Here is a 5,780-nt window from a genome sequence, read left to right on the forward strand (position 1 = left end):
AATATATAATTATATATGTATATATATGTATTTGACAATTACAATCTGAAGGAGTAAGAAGAAAGAATAATAGGATTTATGTTGTGGTAATTTGTTTACATTCTATTTAATTTATTTAAATTAGATATTTAAGTAAGATATTAATTTTAGGTAGACTGTGAGGAGTTAACTATGTATTTTGTAATCTCTAGAATACCATTAATAAAATCTTCTCCAAGTGGATATAATCAAAAACACAAGGATAATTTAATACCAATATTTTTAAAATAACCTGAAATAAGGTAGGAAAAGGAAAGCAAAATGAAAAAAGAAGAGGGCACAAGAATACAAATAGTAAAACAGTGAATTAAACCCAAACATATCAGTAAATGCATTATATATAAATTATGTAAATAACTTAAACATACCATTTAAGATGAAGATTTTCAGAATGGACTAAAAACATATAAACCAGGGGCTCCTGGGTGGCGTAGTCGGTTAGGCGTCCGACTTTCGCTTAGGTCATGATCTCGCGGTTCGTGGGTTCGAGCCCCGCGTCGGGCTCTGTGCTGACTGCCAGCTCAGAGCCTGGAGCCTGTTTCAGTCTGTGACTCCCTCTCTCTCTGACCCTTCCCTGCTCACGCTGTCTCTCTCTCTCTCTCCTAGAAATAAATAAAACATTAAAAAAAAAAACATAAACCAAAATTACCAACTATACATTGTCTATAAGAAATTCATTTCAAACATAGGCAGATTAAGAGTTAAAATCGAGACAATGACATGTAGCTATATTAATATCACATCAAGTATTGGGACACACGGTTGGCTCAGTCAGATGCATACTATAGATGGGTGACCCTTGGTGAGTCTGTAAGTGAGTCTAGTTGTGCATAGGTGAGCATTTAGAATAAGAAACATGCCTTATGCTTGTTTAAAAATGTAAGTTTAGTTTTTCTTTTAATTTTCTACATGGGCCCGGCTTATTTCCCTCCAGACTTTCTCATGTTCTTATTTTCTAACAACTTGACCATTTTAATCTATTTTTCTCTCTGACGATGATACATAGAACTTAACAAATTGCTCTAATTAAATTATAATGAAATGAGAGAACTGCACATGACTACAGCTTCTTTGTGCCACTGTCATGTCTGCTATTTTAACATCTTTATCTCTTATTTGAGAAATAACTTGACACCCTCCATGAACATTAAATCAAATCATTTCCTGCGATATTTTTTGTGGCAAATTGGTAAATACTCCATATTAATAATTACTGATTTTCTTTTCCAGAAAAGAAGGAAAGAAAGGCTATTCTTTCTATGTTTGTTTGTTTATTTTTAATCATCTTTTTTCTAGAGTATATAGGCTGGTTATTGGAAGAAAGGCTCACCCAGCCCAGCCGTAATCATTTCACACGTGTTTTTCCTCATCTCTGATTAGTACTTCTGTCTCTTTTCCTCTAATGTGTGAAATTAGGTCTCCTTACTTTGACACGGCTTGTTAAAAGGGAGATAAATGCCATGTCCACGTGGGTTCACATGGTATGATGAGCTCTAAGTATCCCATGAAACAATCAATCGTAGGGGCTGTCACCGTGGGTCAAATCAGGCACAAAGGTGTGGGGAAAATGCACTGTGATAATCTGAAGTAAAATGATTTTTTAAAAGACTGTGTTAATTGCTTGATTTTATAAGTCACTAAGGGTTAGACTAAGTCAGGGACTAGACTACATCAAAATTCAATTTTATACAGCACATTTAATGAAAAATAAAGGTCACCGTGTAAAAGTGCCTGGGGCATACCATGGTTTTAAAACTGGCTGATTCTGAGAAGCTGATGCTTAAAATACGTAAGCTTCAATTATAAATTAGTTTTTAAAATAACCAATTATGCTAAGTATTTAATTTAAAAAAATGTATACTTTTCAATTTCAAAGTGGATAGTAGGGCAAAGGATTAGATTAAATGTTTTTTCTAAGGAACATGCATTTTTCTTTTGTATAAAACGTTACTTTCACCCCCTGGAAATTAGTGATTTTAGCACATTGGAAAAAAGAGCATATTCAAGTGTTTTTTGAGCATCCTCTACTATATCTTTAAAATATAAAGTGGGGTACCTGGCTGGCTCAGTCAGTGGTGCATATGACTCTTGATCTTGGAGGTTGTGAGTTCGAGCCTCACATTAGGCATAGAGATTACTTAGAAAATTATTAAAGTATAAACTAAGTTTTCATTTTTATTGAAAATACAATTCTGCACATTGATTTTGATTCAGGAAAGTGCTAAAAATAATATTTTGATATGTTTTGCTATGTCTGTGGAATATCTGTACGTGTTGGGAAGGGCGATGTGTCCATTGAAATCTACATGGGCGAAAGGTAAAAATTTTTTTCATAATAAGGACAATTATGTAGGAGTCTTGGGGCCTTGTATGTTATGATTATAATTTCTAAGAAAAAAGAAACAAGGTAAAATTCAATATTATATGAAGCACAGTATGTTATTTAAAAATATGTGAATTATGATTATATTACAGCACCTCATAGGTACTATGATGTCCTAAAATGGCATGAGGTAACAGAGCAGTCAATTTTCAGGTGAATATCTTCACTCAGTAAAGTATAATAAACTCGTGAAGACAGGAATTTTATTTTTTTTCTCTTTCATTCATTGCTATAAAATAATGTCTGTAACAGTAGCTCACATACCAAAAGCATCAATAAATATTTTTTCAGAAATAATTATTTCTGTACATCTTTTTCCCCTTAATTTACTTTCCCTCAATTTACTTGTTTTATTTCTCTTTATAGTACATTGCTTATACCTCTGGCCTGTATTTCGAGTATAACTGACAATGATACATTTCACTTTAGGTAACATAAACGCTCACAATAATGCCAAACAGATTTTATTTCTCTCTCTTATTATGGAAACATGTAAACTCATTTATCTTTCATAGGAATGGAAACTATTTTCTTAGTATCCTTTTTTCCGTTGACTGTGCTTTTAAATCTGTAAGTTTTAATTTTTAGTAGTCTATTCTTTTTCTATATAGTTGCTATTTCCTGCTTGGGAAAAGTATTTCACCAGATCTAAGCAGATAAGAAGATTAAAATTTAATAAAATCAAAACTTGAAATTCACTGAAATTTTATATTTTTATGGTTTGTGATGGGCTATAAGTGTCAAATTCTATTTTCATTTGGCTTGTGAAATAACAATTTATTCATCTCTTCAAATGCCATAAATAACTATGACAAATTTGTGGATTTTTTATGTTATTCCACTCAAATATCTCTGTCTCCTTTTGCCAATAGTTTACTCCTATGATAAATGCTGACTTTATAAGTGAACTATGAAAATTTCAAACCTATTATTGCTGTTACTATTACTATTATCACCATTTCAAGGCAAGGAATTATTTACATACAGTTAAATTACTTGTTTTTTATTTTTTATTATTATTTTTGAATGTTTATGTTTGAGAGAGAGACAGAGAGAGAGAGAAAGAAAGAGAGAGTGCGTATGAGTAGGGGAGGCGCCAAAAGAGATGGGAGACGCAGAACATAGCAGGCTCCAGCCCTCTGAGCTGTCAGCACAGAACCCAATGCTGGGCTCAGGACAGCTCAAAGCCCGATGGGGGGGGATTTGAGCCAAAGTCTGAGCTTAACCGACTGAGTCACCCAGGCACCCTGAATTACTTGTTCTTTAAAGGTTAAATGGGGGGAGCCTGGGTGGCTCAGTCGGTTAAACATCCAACTTCGGCTCAGGTCGTGATCTCACGATTCGTGGGCCCCAGCCCCATGTCGGACTCTGTGCTGACAGCTCAGAGCCTGGAGCCTGTTTCGGATTCTGTGTCTCCCTCTCTCTTTGACCCTCCCCTGCTCATGCTGTCTCTCTCTCTCTCAGAAATAAATAAAACATTTAAAAAAAAAGTTTAATGGAAATTACCTGTGAAAATACTTGAACCTGTGTCTCACTTTAAAATCTGGACAATTTTCATAATTTTATACATTGGGATTAATCATCACTTTATATATCAATAAAATTTCAATCAGTAATCTCAGTTGATCACTTCAATCTTTTTTACATCTATCGTTATTTCTCTTCTCTCATTGTCAAAGACGTATGCTTTATTCTATTTTGGTTTAATCAAGAACATCAAACCATCACGCTGTGTACTTTAAGTTAACTAATTAATTAATTAATCTATTTATTTATTTACTTATTTTGAGAGAGACAAGAAAGCATGAGTAGGGGAAGAGCTGAGAGAGAGGGAGTGAGCAAATCCCAAGGAGGCTCTGCACTGTCAGCCCAGAGCCTGACTCCGGGCTCGATTTGTGAAATCATGACCTGAGCCAAAGTCAAGAGTTAGGCAGTTAACTGACTGAGCCATCCAGGCATCCCTGTATGCCTTAAATTTACATATTGACATATGTAAACCATTTATCAATTAAATTGGGGGAAAAATTAAGGCAAAACACCAGTGGAAAATAAAAGTAAAAAACACAAGATGTTGGCTGACCTTTTTTTACCTTTTAAAGTAAAAAATAAACTTCTTTATTATATTATTTTTGTTTTCTAGTACCCTTATTTTTATTCATTGCATTTTACTAGTACTTCTCATATAATTTTACTAATATATTTAAAAACAGTACTTTGTTATATTTTTGTTGCTTATTATTTCTCTTTAAGTTTGGAGGATTTAATTAAAAGTTACAGGTCTTCAATTTGTCTGTTGGATTTGTATTTTAAAAATAATTTTCACATTTCTCAAAGGTCATTTTCTGTTTAATACTGAAATTTAAGTAATAGTTTAATTGTCTGTTTGATTTTAGATTATCCATCTCCTCCATCATTTATTTTTCCATTGGAAATCACCATTATGCTTATTCTTCTTTTTGGTTCCCAGATTCCCTAAGTGAACAAGAACTTTCTACTGCTTCCTCATGACTAGTTCCCCTTGTAACCAGGAAACTGAAGAGTGTAAGTACCAACAGTCCCAGTAACGGTATTTGAAGCAGTGATTTCCTAGGTGGTGGTCTGTGGTGGTACTGGCAAGAATCTCTCTTACTACCCTATATCCTAGCCTTTAGTCAAACACAGCACTCTCCAGGCAATGAAATACCAGCAGTTCCTTTCAGAAGTGTTCATTTAAGCCAGAAATGCCTTTTCTTTCAAGACCTCTTGTGAGGACCAAACTCTCCCACCTAGGATTTTTGATGTTCAGAAGATAATTTTTGATAGTATTAAGAACACCAGGTCTCTTGATAATTTTTGTACTTTTCTGTTCAGTTGATAAATTCTTTTCTTTATAGCCAGTTTATCTGTGGGCACTTCACCAATGGGCCCTGTGCATTGCCCCTGATGTTTAAATGGCAGACAGATTAAAAAAAAACCTACAGATAGTCTTGGTAGTTATAAACAGTACAAACAAATAAATATACCACCAAAAAAGAACTTCAGAATTAATGATAAAAAAATATACACTTACTGGTTTTAAAATTGAACTGAAAGAAAAAGAATCATATTCCTATATAGAATTCCTGGGTAAAGAAAAAAACATACATATTTTTAAAGTATCCAAGAATTAGAAAAGAAAAATTGCATTTCCTAAAGTTTATATATACTTCATAAAATTTTTCTGAAGCATCATAATACTAACAGGGCTCCATTTGATATAGTAAAAATTAAACCTAAAACCTAAATGTAACATTTTTTTCAATATTACTTCCATTTAAATTCTTGAACTTTTACCAAAAAGACTATTTTTCCCTATTGATGATTCTTTATGCGAACCAAT

General features: G+C 33.2%; 1 long non-coding RNA gene across 1 annotated transcript in view; it reads left to right on the plus strand.

Annotated features, from left to right (window-relative positions):
• Positions 1-4,957, plus strand: part of LOC144224708 (uncharacterized) — a 22,227-nt gene extending 17,270 nt beyond the window's left edge. The window contains exon 3 of the long non-coding RNA XR_013333124.1: positions 4,890-4,957. This is a non-coding gene — a long non-coding RNA (uncharacterized LOC144224708). The remainder of the gene's footprint in view (positions 1-4,889) is intronic.
• The last annotated feature ends 823 nt before the right edge of the window (positions 4,958-5,780 follow it).

This window comes from Crocuta crocuta, unplaced genomic scaffold (assembly GCF_008692635.1).
Source record: "Crocuta crocuta isolate KB4526 unplaced genomic scaffold, BGI_CrCroc_1.0 scaffold222, whole genome shotgun sequence".
NCBI lineage: Eukaryota > Metazoa > Chordata > Mammalia > Carnivora > Hyaenidae > Crocuta > Crocuta crocuta.